The following is a 16,678-nucleotide window of genomic DNA, read 5'->3' as shown; positions in this document are numbered from 1 at the left end:
CTTCATTTAGGTTCAGGCATGGCTGTAAGCTGTTCAATTTTTATTTCAAAGACTGTATGGTGTAAAAGTATTTTTCTGATCCTCTTTATCCTTCCCAATACTGAGAACCTAGATGCTAGGGGATCAACCGCTAGTTAAATCATTAAAAAATATTTTTTTAAATAATGCGGTTAAATGAATATAATGTCATATATGACTTTTGGTAACAATGTGTCAGATATGGTGATTGCTCCAACTCTGACTCTATGTCATTAAATGTCATATCTGACTTTTGTTAACAATGTGTCAGATATGGTAATTGCCCCAACTCTGACTCTATGTCACTAAATGTCATATATGACATTTGGTAACAATGTGTCAGATTATATAATTTCCTCAACTCTGACTCTATGTTACTAAATATCATATATGACTTTTGGTGATATTGTGTCAGATTAGGTAATTTACTCAACTCTGACTCTATGTCACTAAATGTCATATCTGGCTTTTAGCAACAATGTGTCAGATTAGGTAATTTTCTCAACTCTGACTCTATTTCACTAAATGTCATATATGACTTTTGGTAACATTGTGTCAGATTAGGTAATTTCCCCAACTCTGACTCTATGTCACTAAATGTCATATATGACTTTTAGTGATATTGTGTCAGATTAGGTAATTTCCCCAACTCTGACTCTATGTCACTAAATGTCATATATGACTTTTAGTGATATTGTGTCAGATTAGGTAATTTTCTCAACTCTGACTCTATTTCACTAAATGTCATATATGACATTTGGCAATAATGTGTCAGATTAGGTAATTTCCCCAACTCTGACTCTATGTCACTAAATGTCATATATGACTTTTAGTGATATTGTGTCAGATTAGGTAATTTTCTCAACTCTGACTCTATTTCACTAAATGTCATATATGACTTTTGGCAATAATGTGTCAGATTAGGTAATTTCCTCAACTCTGACTCTATGTCACTAAATGTCATATATGACTTTTAGTGATATTTTGTCAGATTAGGTAATTTCCCCAACTCTGACTCTATGTCACTAAATGTCATATATGACTTTTAATAAAATTGTGTCAGATTAGGTAATTTCCCCAACTCTGACTCTATGTCACTAAATGTCATATATGACTTTTAGTGATATTGTGTCAGATTAGGTAATTTCCCCAACTCTGACTCTATGTCACTAAATGTCATATATGACTTTTAGTGATATTGTGTCAGATTAGGTAATTTTCCCAACTCTGACTCTATTTCACTAAATGTCATATATGACTTTTGGCAATAATGTGTCAGATTAGGTAATTTCCCCAACTCTGACTCTATGTCACTAAATGTCATATATGACTTTTAGTGATATTGTGTCAGATTAGGTAATTTCCCCAACTCTGACTCTATGTCACTAAATGTCATATATGACTTTTAGTGATATTGTGTCAGATTAGGTAATTTCCCCAACTCTGACTCTATGTCACTAAATGTCATATATGACTTTTAGTGATATTGTGTCATATTAGGTAATTTTCTCAACTCTGACTCTATTTCACTAAATGTCATATATGACTTTTGGCAATAATGTGTCAGATTAGGTAATTTCCTCAACTCTGACTCTATGTCACTAAATGTCATATATGATTTTTAGTAACATTGTGTCAGATTAGGTAATTTCCCCAACTCTGACTCTATCTCACTAAATGTCATATATGACTTTTAGTGATATTGTGTCAGATTAGGTAATTTCCCCAACTCTGACTCTATGTCACTAAATGTCATATATGACTTTTGGTGATATTGTGTCAGATTTGTTTGCATTGCCAAAAATGAGAAAATAACCTGACATAATGTCACTAAATTTCAGATTGAAATCTGAACTTTGGTCAAATTTTGTCATATCTGAACTTTGGTAACAAAGAGTCATATTGAGACAGATTTAAATCTGAAATCTAGTGACTGTGGATTTCTAATCTGACCGAAAAGGGGTAAAAACTACTAGGGTATGATCATCCAATTGATCAGATTTTTGGAGTACTGATTTTGTATTCTTTATTTTAAAAGTTTTGCAACAAATTTACATATATTTTTTCAAAACATATATTTTTAAATCTTGTTTATTCAGTTCTGACACTCTACAAGGGTTAATGTTCGTCTGTCATACCATTTCAGAGCTTCGCTTAATGGATGTTGCCATCCTTGTTTTTTAAAGATTCAAGTATATCTGACTTTATATAAATGTTAGAAATTTAAATTTTTTTGTCTGCTAAACCTTCATATTTTTTGTTGGATTGACGGATTGTGTTAAATTGCCACCCCTACATGCAATTAGGCTAAATTTGTTGGCTAAAATTTGGGTACTTTTATTTATAGTTATTTTTCGCATCATATTATAAACAGCTTTCCGTGGATATACAGTGTGTTTTTTTTTATGAGAACTTTTTTTAAAGCAATTTTACCCCACTTATAGTTATCAGAATTTAATGATTAATGGCTTATTTTCTTCGTTTTTTATTGGAAATTATGAAACAACCAAAAAAAATTACAGTTTTTGTTGAAAAAGTACAGTAAAGTTGAAAATTAAAAACTTAGGTGACAACATCTAAAAATGGTTTTAGCGCATTTTTCTTATGCTCAAAATTGGATTTTCAGTAGTCGACTTTGGGGGGCAAGTACTTTCTCCCTGATTGAGATATGGCCTTCAAACTTTGACCTATTCTAGTACATGTCCCCAATAGTATCTGTATAAATTTATAGCTCTATATCTCAACTTTGAAGCGTTTTGCAGCCATTCTTGCAAAAGGTAGAATATTTGAACATAAGAAAAATGCGCTAAAACCATTTTTAGATGTTGACACCTAAGTTTTTAATTTTCAACTTTACTGTACTTTTTCAACAAAAACTGTAATTTTTTTTGGTTGTTTCATAATTTCCAATAAAAAACGAAGAAAATAAGCTATTAATCATTAAATTCTGATAACTATAAGTGGGGTAAAATTGCTTTCAAAAAAGTTCTCATAAAAAAAACACACTGTAGAATGTACAATTTAGAGTAAAACACTAGAGGGAGAAAGGGTTAAATAACTGTATCTCCCCATCGCAATTGTCTTGTGCAACCTTCATATTGGGTCATTGAAAATCAACCAATGGTATCGCTTATATTAACACAGCTAAGTAGCAAGAAATTATTTAGAAGCAGACGAAAGAGGTCTTTGAAAAATTAAGGGAGGTAGTTGTATGTATATACATCTATAACATAGATCTGTTTGTACAATTATAAGATTAAAACCAGTATTTTTAGTCCCGAGGTGCCAAAATAATGAATACGAGAATAGTTATTTCTTTCATCGTATTATAAACGGCTTTTCACAGATATAGAATGTACAATTATAAGATTAAAACCAGTTTTTTTAGCCCCGAGGTGCCGAAATGATGAATACGAGAAATAACATTCTATTGCAACAAAAAGGTGATGTTAAAAAAATTTCTTGAATAAAATGATAAAACGTTTTTCTTTTAATTTCATTTATTTTACTGTTTTGTTTTTAACTTTGATATTAAAATCAAAAATCTTCCAAATAAAATAGAAAAAATGTTTGAATCATTTGTCAATTCAAGTTTAAAGATTTTTTTTTCATTGTAAATAAAAATTTGAAAAAAATCTTCTAACAATAAAAATTTGCAATGAAATGTTTATTGGTAAGTTCAAAATTTTCAACAATTAAAATTTTGTTTTTGGGATATTCATGATTAGATAAATTGGCGTTTACAGTGATTTACTAGAGGCTGAAAAATAGGAAGGCAACAAGGATGACAATTTCCATAAAAGCGAAGCTCTGATACGGTAGGACAATCGAACATTAACATTTGTAGAGTGACAGAACGGAAAAAGCAAAATATATTTATACAAATTAGTTGCAAAACTCTTAAAATACAGGATACTGTTTTAGGATATACCTATATTTTTCGGACTTAATTATAGAGATGCTTCGCAAAAAACATTGTACTTTCTTGTCCTAGGAATCAGTATACCAAAAATCTGGTGAATAGGATAGTTGTTTTACATAAAAAATTGGAGTATAGTCCCTTTCGTGGCAACGCCCCTTAAGGGGCGATTCGTCGTACTTCGAAAACTGCTTTTGATAGGTTATTTTAGGCGAGGTTAGGTTGTATTGGGATAGGTGATAAGCAGGGATAGGAAATTGTCACTGCAAAGCCCTCCCTCCTACTGAAACGCTACTGTGAAAATACGAAGAAACGCTCCTTAAGGTAAGTGGCCATGAAAGGGAGTATAACCAAAAGTTGTTGTCAAAAAAAGTAAAAAATCAGCATGTTTTAAATAGACGTACGGACTTTCTTCTGGTAACGATTATAGAGTTGCTACGCTTTCTAAATCGTCCCTAACGGTTCTAGGAATCAAATTTAACTATGACACATTGGGATTAAAGATTTATAATAAGGGTTTAAAGATACCATATAATAATCCTTATTTAATACCTATATTTGTGACAACTTTTGTTTTATAAATTCTTCCAATTTTTAACAACTACAAAAACCCCGCCCCTCTCGGAGAGCCTCGAACCCGCATCATAAGGATAAGGTAACCGACATTCTATAAATGAGCTATGATGGAGACCAATTATCAGTGGTGAAAAAAGACAATATAGACAAAAACATAATTCTTATAGTATAATCTAAAATTTTACTCTTTTTCATGTCTGTCATTGTAGCTCAGGGGTAGAGATGAGGTTCCAGTTTAGGTCAGATGGTTCAAATCTACCCTTAACACTAAATATCATTTTCACTCCTTGAGATAATAATTAATATTTGGTAAAAGTAAAAAAAAATATTTTTAAACATTTACCTTATACCAACAGTCACTTAAAATATCAAAAAGCTATTACATGCCAAAGTATATAAGATTAAAAAAATATATTTCAGTGGTGAGTCTTGAACCACCCACCTTGAAACTTTACATCTCAAACCTGATGCCTTAACTAAAAGAGCTAATTCAGCATGAGACAATTACTAATATTTTACAGCCTTAGTTTACATGCCAAAGTAAAAAAAGATTGAAAAAAATTATGTTTCAGTGGTGAGTCTTGAACCACCCACCTTGAAACTTGACGTCTCAAACCTGGCGCCTTAACCAAAAGAGCTATTACAGCATGAGACAATTATTATAGTTTTACAGGCTTAGTAAACATGCCAAAGTATATAAGATTGAAAGAAAAATAATGTTTCAGTGGTGAGTCTGGAACCATCCACCTTGAAACTTGACATCTCAAACCTGACGCCTTTACCAAAAGAGCTAAATTATCATGAGATAATTATTAATGTTTTACAGCCTTAGTTTACATGCCAAAGTAAATAAGATTGAAAAAAATGTTTCAGTGGTGAGTCTTGAACCACTCACCTTGAAACTTTACATCTCAAACCTGACGCCTTAACCAAAAGAGCTAAATCAGTATGAGACAATTATTATAGTTTTACAGCCTTAATTTACATGCCAAAGTAAATAAGATTGAAAAAATAATGTTTCAGTGGTGAGTCTTGAACCACCCACCTTGAAACTTGACATCTCAAACCTGACGTCTTAACTAAAAGAGCTAAATCAGCATGAGACAATTAATACAGTTTTACAGCCTTAGTAAACATGCCAAAGTATAAAAGATTGAAAGAAAAATAATGTTTCAGTGGTGAGTCTGAAACCATCCACCTTGAAACTTGACATCTCAAACCTGATGCCTTTACCAAAAGAGCTAAATTATCATAAGATAATTATTATTGTTTTACAGCCTTAGTTTACATGCTAAAGTAAATAAGATTGAAAAAAATAATGTTTCAGTGGTGAGTCTTGAACCACCCACCTTGAAACTTAACATCTCAAACCTGATGCCTTAACCAAGAGAGCTAAATCAGTATGAGACAATTATTATAGTTTTACAGCCTTAATTTACATGCCAAAGTATATAAGATTTTTAAAAAATAATGTTTCAGTGGTAAGTCTTGAACAACCCACCTTGAAACTTGACATCTTTAATCTAACACCTTAATCAAAAGAGCTAATTCAGCATGAGACAATAACTATTGTTTTACAGCCTTAGTGTATGTACCAAAATAATTAAGATTTAAAAAAAAAATAATGTTTCAGTGGTAAGTCTTGAACCATCTACCTTGAAACTTGACATCTCAAACCTGATGCCTTAACCAAAAGAGCCACATCAGCATTGGATAAAGATTACAATTTTACAGCCTTAGTTTACATGCTAAAGTATATAAAATAAAAAATATTGTTGACAGAGAGAGAGAGAGAAAAAGAGACAGAAAGAGACATAGAGGGGGAGAGCAAGAGAGACAGAGAAAAGTACATAGATTTCATGACAAAGGAAAGATAAAAAAAAATAACGCATCATTCTTTTTATAAAAAACCACCCCTATGTATGTTACAACATGTTGTGATGAACACAACATGTTTTCAAAAACATATTCAATGTTGTCTATTTCAAAAAATCTAAAGAGAGTGAATTTGTGAAATAAAATGTATGAATTAAAATGTCAGTTTGTAAATGTTATTAGATTAATTTTGAATTGGTTATTAAACTATGCCAATTCAAGGTGGGTTTTTAGTAAAAGAATGCCACGAAAGGATTTTATAGAAATATAGAGCGTATTTTATATTGTAAATCCAAAAAACGTAAATAAATCATTGAATAAACCTAGCCAATAGCGAGATAGTTATATCGAGCCAACTCTAGTAAGTAAATATTAGGATGTTTTTCATCCATCTACTTCACCTATGTAACCATTTAAAGGGAGTATAAAAAAAGCCTAAACCCATCCCGAAACCTATCTGATTCTTACATAAAATAAAAAGTCAATTAGTTAGTGATTTCTTAGCGGACAAAAACCTTACTAATTTATAAAATACTAGCGGCTACGCCCCTAGAAGCATCTAGGGTAACTTTACTTAAGGTAGGTTGAGGAAAAGTCGACCTCATCCCATTTAAGATTTGAGTTTCAAAAAGATAGAAAAATATTTTTTGGGAGGAGGGGGGTGAAGACACCCTCCCCAAAATAGTTTAAAACCTTCCTACGACCTATAAGAAGCTTCACTGTAAAGGAGAACAAAATCAGTTCATTGGAATAAAAAGTCAATCAGTAAGTGATATCTTAACAGACAAAAACCTTACTTCTTTTATAAAATATGATTGAAATATATGATGTTGTTATGGGAATATTAATTTAGTAGTTGATATCATGCAGGGAGGGAGAGAACATTGGAATGTACCAAAGTTATATCAACAAGCTCCTATATCCGTCAGAATATAAAAAACTAAATCCCAATTAGTTATTTAAAGCTTTCATTGTCTAAACTTTTCCACCAATAATTTGACACCCTTCCACCATCCACTGGTCTTATCCCTTAAAATCCCTGAGTTTTGTCTAATCCTCGTTTGTTTTTATTTCAAAGAAACAAAGTAAAATCCTATTATGGAAACTACACAAAAGGTCCGCGGGATGGTTTTAGGATATTTAGATTTAAATCTTGGACTGGTATCTGAATAAATGCAGGGGCACTTGATTGGGTGAGGGGGGTTTCTCAGTCTAAGTTTTGATAAGAACATGGACTACAACATCTATAAAAGCGAAGCTCTAAAATCATAAGGAAGGACAAACAAACAATAACTTTTTTAGAGTGTGAGAGCTTAAAAAATAAATATATAAACGAAAAAATATATATTTGTTGCAAAATTGAGTAAATCTTACTTTATTATAAGGATTTAGGCTAATTGTTATTAAGTGTTCATGGGAAGCTTTTCTATGCTTATGGTAGGTCCGTCCTTACGTCCGTAACGGTTAAACTTTGCATGATTATTCCTATAACATTTAGGTACAATTAAGAAAGCGTAGCAACTATATAATAATTACCAGAAAGACAGTACGTTCATGCTGATTTTTTTACATGATAAAATTTTCCTATCCATCTGATTTAGAATAATCCTTATATTTAAGTAACAGGATGTCTGTCTATTTGTCCGTCTGTTTGTCTGTCTGTATGTTTATACTGAAAGATCTCGCTAACAGCTGAACCAAAATGGTTCTCCTTTACAGGGTAGCTTCTTTTAGAATAAAAAAAAATGGATTATCATATTCAAGTGCCCCAAGGGCGCAGCCGCTAGTACAGGATATAGTAAAAGGACATACTTTCTCTTGGGAGGGTGGTGGTACCCTCCCCACAAATATTTATAAACCTTCCCAGGACCTATGAGAAGCTACACTGTAAAGGAGAACCTGATCGGTTCAGCGGTTAGCGAGATTCTTTGGTACAGACCTAAAGACAAACACATAAACAGACAGACAGACAGACAGACAGACATCATGTTATTCTATTACAGGAATATTATAAATCAGATGGATAGGAAAATTTTATCATGTAAAAAAAATCAGCATGAACGTACTGACTTTCTGGTATCTATTATATAGTTACTACGCTCTCTAAATTGTACCTAATTGTTATAGGAATCGATGTAACAATTCTAACATGTCTAAATTAATGGAGAGAGAGTTAACCGTTACGGACTTAAGGACAGACCTACCAATAGCTTCCCATTAGCCTAAATCCTTATAATAAAGTAACAGGATGTCTGTTTATTTGTCTGTTTGTCTGTACCAAAGGATCTTGCTAACAGTTCTCCTTATCAGGATAGCTTCTCATAGATCTTGGAGAGGTTTATAACTATATTGAGGGAGGGTACCACCACCCTCCCCAGATGAATCGCAAAAAATAATATATAAAAAAAACAACGGACTGCCGATATTTTTGAAGCTTAGCTAAAAACATGTCTAACACAATTCAGCGGCGAAAATAATATGTTTTATAATATGTTTTAACACAGATTTTTAAAAGAATTTTACGTGTCCCTAGAGGCCTCTAGGGGCGTAGCCGCTAGTATAATATAAAGTGGTAAGTTTTTGTCCGAAACTAAATATCTCGGAAATTGCTGGTTCGAATTTGTTGGACTTTTCAGGCAAGCTTTACAATATTTTGGGATGGTTTTAAGCTATTTTCTTGACCTCCACCGCCCTCCCCTGGAGGCTAGGGGCAAAGTAACTAGTATCTAATACAAATATAATATAAAGTAGAACGATGCCTGTCTGTCTGAAGCTTATGATCTTTGTATCCGCTGAACTGATTGGGTTATACTCTTTAGGGAATATAACTACTGGTCCTGGGATGGTTTTAAGCTATTTTCTAGGAAAAAAATTCTCCCCACCAAAAAATTTTTTACTTTTTCTTCTCAAATCTAAAATATGAAAAACTAGGTGAAGCCCTAGGTTAGAGGCTAGGGTCGAAGCCGCTAGTATTATATAAAGTGGTAAGTTATTTTTGTTTGAAGCTAAATATCTCAGTAATTGCTGGTTCGAATTGGTTGGAATTTTCAGGCAAGCTTTACAAATATTTTGGGATGGTTTTAAGCTATTTTCTTGACCTTCTTCGCCCTCCCCTGGAGGCTAGGGGCAAAGTAACTAGTATCTAATACAAATCTATAATACAAAGTAGAACGATGTCTGTCTGTCTGTCCGTCCATCCCTTAAGATCTCGGTAACCACTGAACCGATCGGATTCTACTCTTCAGAAAATATACCTAATGGTCCTGTGGTGGTTTTAGACTATTTCCTTGGGGGGTGGGACACCCCCGACCCCCAAAAAAAACAAAAAATCCCCCCCCCCCATTTTTTTTATTGTAGAAGATTTCCTTGGTCCTTTTATGTATTTCGCAAAACAAAAATTTTTTTATCACCTCTTGGGGCAAAGCCCCTAGAGGCTAGGGGCGAAGCCGCTAGTATGATATAAAGTAGAATGATGTCTGTCTTTCCGTCCGTCTGTCTGAAGCTTATAATCTTGTTATCTGCTGAACCGATTGGGTTATACTCTTTAGGGAATATACCTACTGGTCCTATTTTTAAAAGCAAAGATTTTCTATAATTAAGGTCGGTCAGTCCGTCCGTCACAAACGGATAGCTTTAATGGCAAAAAAAACTTGTAAACAAGGATGACAACATTAATAAAAGCGAAGCTCTGAAACACAAGGGAAAACGAACATTAACACTTTTAAAATCTAATAATAACTGAAAAAGCAGAATATAAATGTAAAGTTTAAACAAAATTGTAGGTAAACTTGTTGCAAAATTACGTAAATACAGGATTCTGTTTATGGACATACTTACATTTTAATGACTTTTTTAGAGATATTTCGCCTTAAATATTGTATCTTATTGTCCTAGGAATCATTGTTCCAAAATTCAGAAAAATAAGATAAAGATATCATACAAATAATTGATATCAATAAAGTATAAAAAATCCTTTAAATTCTTTCTGGTAACAATTTTAAATTTGCTAAGCTTTCTAAATTCTACCTATTTGTCAAATGAATCATCATCCAAAGTGTGAATCGATTATTACAATTCTAATATGCATAAATTAACAAAAAAGAACTAACTGTTTTGTATGGACGAACGTACAGACCCTAATTATAAACAGCTTCGCTTTTAATAACAATAGTTTTGATTTAAAGGTAAAAAATTGAAGATAATAAATTTTTTGTTTTGTTATTTCATTCACTAAGTATATTTGCGATTACTTTTATTTAATGAAATCTTCCAATTTTTAACATTTACAAAACTACCTGCTTTATTGCCTGCTATATAGGAAATAAACGTCTATAAATGAGCTCGAGTCTTCCAATGGTAAAGTGTTTAAAACTCATAGTGCTCCAATAATCCTCATTAAACTCTCATTGACCAAAGCGATAAGACCTTTATTCTAATTGTTTATGGAATGAAGTAAGTTTTTCACTTCATGTATACATTGAAGTATTTAATCCTTTTTTCATAAATAAAAAATATACGTTCATAATAGAGTAAATCTAAGAAAACTGTATTTTAAAAGAATTTGATTGTGGCGACACTTCCTTTGTGTTAAAATATTAAAACTAAAATTTTAATCATATTAACCCTTTGGTGATGGTAATGTGAAAAAAATGTAATGGCGGGGGAGGAAAATTGATTCTTTGAGAAATAGATAAATAGATATGTACTTATAGAAAACTAGCCAATAGCGATATAGTTATATTGAGCCAACTCTCGTATTAATCTAATATTTGTTTTCTTTCTTTTTCTAATTTTCAGGGAAGCCTAATATTACAATATAACATTTTTAGAGTGAAAGCTTACATCTTTTATCACCGCATTGTATTATAGACAGCTTTATGCAGATAGTAAAGATAAAATTGTCTAAATTTCTATTTTGTTATCAGTTGAAAATTGGCTTTTATATTCAATACATGATTTTTTAATATGGCTCAGAATTAATTCTACTCCAGCAGAGTTTAATCTGTTTTGAAGTCATATTTATTGCATCGTATTATAGATTTCTCAAAATATTTAAATAAAAATTCTAAGATTAAAGTAGACATCTTAGAATTATCCTATATATTTTAAAATTTTACTTGATGATTTCTATGACAGTTAGGTACAATTTAGAAAGCGTACCAATTCTATAATCTTTGCCATTAAGTCCACACGTCCATTTAAAACATGCTGATTATTATTTTATTAACAACTTTTTTGTATGATATAATTATTAGAATAGAAATGTTAGAATTGCCCTATCACTTTCAAACTTTGTATGATGATTTCTATTACAATTTAGAAAGCGTAGGAACTCTATAATAGTTACCAGAAAGTCCGTACGTCCATTAAACTTTCAAACTTTGTATGAGGATTCCTATGAAAGATTTTAAAAGCAGGGGTTTTTATAGTTAGGATCGGTTCGTACGACTTCAAACTTTGCAAGAGGATTCCTATTACATTTAGGTACAATTTTGAAATTGTAGCAACTCTATAATATTTAGCAGAAAGTCCGTACGTCCATTTAAAACATGTTGATTTTTTTACTTTTTTCAACAACATTTTTTGTATGATATAATTATAAAAATAGACATATTTGAATTGTCCTATCCATTTCAAACTTTACTTGATAATTTCTATATTAGTTAGGTACGAATTAGAAAGCGTAGCAACTCTATAATTGTTACCAGAAAGTCTGTACGTTCATTTAAAAACATGCTGATTCAAACTTTTTCTGACGATATTTTTTGTATGATATAATTATTAAGATTTACATGTTAGAATTATTCTATCGATTTAAAACTTTGCATGATGATTCTTGTGACAGTTAGGTATAATTTAGAAAGTGTAGCAACTCTATAATCTTTACCAGAAAGTCTGTACGTCCATTCATAACATGCTGATTTTGAAAGATTTTTAAACATCTTTTGTATGATATGATTATCCTATTCATCTGATGTTCAGAATAATGATTCTTGGTACAACAAGGTAACATATTATATACAAAACAACAAATTTATTTACAATTTTGTCCAGTCTCATTAATTGATGTTCTTCTTGTTAAGTACTGACACTGACAGATTTATTGTTCGTTTGTCCTTTCTTCTGAATTAATAGCTTTGCTTTTATGGATTTTGTCATCCTTGTTATTTAGATATTCTTGGAAAATTGTCTACTACACTATGAGATACATGATTTTTCAGTATGGCTCAGAACTAATTCTAATCCAGCAAAAATTAATCTGTTTTGAAGCCATACTGGAAAATGTATTTTTATTAATTGAATTAACACGGTAGCTTCTCATAAGTCCTGGGAAGGTTTATAACTATTTTAGGGGAGGTTCCACCACCCTCCCCAGAGAAATCGAAAAAAACGCTGCGGACATTTTTGCAATTAGCTAAAAACATAACTAACACCATATATTGGCGAAAAAAGTATTTTTGTAAATAGCTGATTTTAAAATAGATTGAAAAGAGACATTCTTACGTGTCCCTAGAGGCCTCTAGGGACGTAACTGCTAGTAACCAATATAGTATCACAATCTTGAGAAACTTTTTATAGCGAAACTTTCTATAATTAAGGTTGGTCCGTCTGTCCATAACAGTTTGCTCTATTCGATAAGTTAGACATGTTAGAATTGTCCTATCGATAACAAACTTTGCATGGTGATTCCTAAAGTAATTTGGTACGGTGTAAAAAGCGTGACTATGTATTTTATCTTTAGATATCGTGGGATGGCTTTAGGCTATTTTCATCAATCTTCAAATACAGAATCCCTAGTTGCTAGAATTGCTGCCACAAATTAATTTATAAAATATTGCAATACTATAATCGTTACCAGAATGTCCATTTAAAACATGCTGATTTTTTACTGTTTTTAACAAAATTTTTGATTTGATTATTAAAATAGATATGTTTGAATCATCCTTTTGATTTCAAACTTTGCATGATGATTCCTATTACAATTAGGTACAATTTAGAAACTGTAGCAACTCTAGAATAGTTACCAGAAAGTCTGTACGGCCATTAAAACATGCTGATTATTTACTTTTTAACAACATTTTTTTATGATATAATTATTAAAAAAGGAATGTTAGAATTGTCCTACCACTTTCAAACTTTTTATAAGGATTCCTATAACAGTTAGGTACAATTTAGAAATTGAAGCAACTCTATATTAGTTACCGGAAAGTCCATACATCCATTTGATTTTATTTACTTTAATTAACAACATTTTTTTATGATATAATTATTAAAATATTAATGTTAGAATTGCTCTATCACTTTAAAATTGTGTATGAGGATTCCTATAACAGTAAGGTACAATTTAGAAGGCGTTGCTACAAAAGACCAACGCCTACAAAAGACCAACTTTTTGGTTCTACAAAAGACCAACGCCTACAAAAGACCAACTCTGCAAAAGACCAACGCCTACAAAAGACCAACACCTACAAAAAATCGTAGTGCTGGAAGGTCTATAGCTGCAAATGGTCTACCATTATATCTGTATTTATCAAATTAATTAATATAATGAATAAAATGTATGCTTTAAATAGATTATAAACGACACAATTACGAGAAAAAAATATAATTATTGAAAATCTTTCAAGAAAATTTTTTTAAATCATTAATTTTAATGATAAAAAAATCATTTTTCTCAAACATTTTGTAACAAATGGATATCCTTTCTATGAAATGGCAGAAACTGCGCTGTTTTCACAATATCCAACAAGGAAAAAAGAATCCTGGAGGACGAAAATCGCTACCAATACTTGAAAATAAGAACTAATCCTAAAGGAGATACTACTTACTGCCGTCAAAAGAAGGCTCAAAAATGTACAGCCAGTGCAATTACAATAACCAAGTTTCAGCAGTGTGTAGCTGGCACCTACACAGATTCCATCCCTAGAAGGAAAGACAGGGCTCAGGCTGGCCCGATATGAAGGCAGTTAGGCAAATTACAAGCGCGCCTTCAATACATGTTTGGACTTAAGAGCTGGGGGGACATCTGAGATGCCTGTTTAGTACATCAGAATTGTAAAAATTATCTGTGTGTTGTATGTGCTTCTATTACTAAGTACATAAATTGATAATGCTTTACTGTATTAATAAGTTAGATATATATGTGTTGGTCTTTTGTAGGTGTTGGTCTTTTGTAGTGTTGGTCTTTTGTAGGCGTTGGTCTTTTGTAGAGTTGGTCTTTTGTAGAGTTGATCTTTTGTAGCAACGCCATTTAGAAATTGTAGCAACTCTAAATAGTTACCAGAAAGTCCGTACGTTTATTTAAAACATGCTGATTTTTTACTTTTATAACAACTTTTTTGTATGATATAATTATTAAAATAGAAATGTTAGAATTGTCCCATCACTTTCAAACTTTGTATTAGGATCCCTATGAAAGATTTTAAAAGCAGGACTTTTTATAATTAGGATCGTTCTAAACTTTGTAAGAGGTTTCCTATACCAATTAGGTACGAATAAGAAAGCGTAGCAACTCTATAATCATTAACAAAAAGTCCGTATGTCCATTTAACACATGCTATTTTTTTACTTTTATTAATTACATTTTTTGTATCATATAATTATTAAAATAAAAATGTTAGAATTGCCCTATCACTTTCAAACTTTGCATAAGGATTCTTTTAATAGTTAGGTACAATTTAGAAATTGTAACAACTCTATAATAGTTACTTGAAAGTCCGTACGTCCATTTAAAACATGCTAATTATTTACTGTATAACAACATTTTTTTATGATATATTGAATAAAATAGAATTGCCCTATCACTTTAAAACTTTGTATGAGGATTCCTAGTACGAGGACAGTTAGGTACAAATTGTAGCAACTCTATAATAGTTACCACAAAGTCCGTACATCTATTTTAAAACATTCTGATTATTTACTTTCTAACAACATTTTTTAAGATATATGTAACTATTAAATTTCAATGTTAAAATTGCCCTATCACTTTCAAACTTTGTAAGAGGATTCCTATACCAGTTAGGTACGAATTATAAAGCGTAGCAACTCTACAATTGTTACCAGAAAGTCTATACTTCCATATAAAACCATTTTTAACTTTTTTACGACATTTTTTGTATGATATAATTATTAAGTTAGACACTTTACAATTTTCCTATCCATTTCAAACTTTACTTGATGATTTCTATGACAGTTAGGTACAATTTAAAAAGTGTAGCAACTTTATAATCTTTAACAAAAAGTCCGTACGTCCATTTAAAACATGCTGATTTTTAAAGATTTTGACATGTTTTGTATGATATGGCTATCCTGTTTATAATTATCCTATTCATCTGATTTTCGGAATAATAATTCTTAGGTAAACTATTATAAGCGAGACAACTCTATAATCAAATCCTATAAATGAAAGTAAGTCCTTTTGATGCATCCTATATTTACGCAATTTTGAAACAATTTATTTACAATTTCGACTTAGAAATTGATGTTTTTCTTATTAAGTTCTGACACTGACAGATTTATTGTTCGGATGTCCTTTCTTCTCATTTTAGAGCTTTGCTTTTATGAATTTTGTCATCCTTGTTATTTAAATATTGTTGGAAAATTGTCTGCTACACTCATGATACATGATTTTTCCGCTCAGAATGAATCCAGCAGAAATTAATTGGTTTTGAAGCCATACAAGAATAGCTATTTCTTGCATTGTATCATCACTTTCCACGAATATAGAATTTACAATTCTAGGATTTAAACCAGTTTTTTAGCCCCAAAATAGTTTTTTCGTATGGATGAGAACCGGTTCTAATCCAGCAGATATTAACCCTTTACAGTCGGGCCCCTTGCCGCACCTTAATCGGTCGGGAGGGGGGGCGTTCAACGCCCCCCCTAATTATCTCAGTTCCTATTAGAGCTAGAGGGCTAAATTTTTTTGTGCAAGTCCCCTGTTTGATAATGAATTTCCGACCTTTTATAAGTCTAAGTCAATTTTCGCTTCCTTCACCCTTTTATTTAACAACCTTTGTTTTTAGGTCTTTTTTTACTTAAAAATTTCAAACGGCTGTAATTTTCTTATTTTTGAAGCTAGAAGAAATTTTTTTTCCAGAAAATGTTTATCTTTATGTAAATTTTACATTAGAAATATCAAAATATCAATTTTAGCGGCCGCAGCTGTACTTGGCAGCTGCCAGCCGCCGCAGTCGGCGGTCGGCGGGAAAACGGCGGCGGATCTTCATGAAATTTTAATACGTTATGTAGACATGTAAGAAAAGCTCAAGTTTAAAATTTGAAGTCTCT

General features: G+C 31.5%; 1 protein-coding gene across 1 annotated transcript in view; it reads left to right on the top strand.

Moving 5' to 3' along the window:
- The window catches only part of LOC145306792 (mitochondrial disaggregase-like), a 228,707-nt gene that overhangs the window by 126,856 nt on the left and 85,173 nt on the right, over nucleotides 1–16,678 (top strand). The gene's annotated exons all lie outside the window — the stretch shown is intronic.

The sequence above is a fragment of the Acartia tonsa genome, chromosome 15 (genome assembly GCF_053477335.1).
Source record: "Acartia tonsa isolate MP-2025a chromosome 15, ASM5347733v1, whole genome shotgun sequence".
NCBI classification, from domain to species: Eukaryota; Metazoa; Arthropoda; class Copepoda; order Calanoida; family Acartiidae; genus Acartia; species Acartia tonsa.
This window is presented reverse-complemented; position numbering and strand designations above follow the sequence as displayed.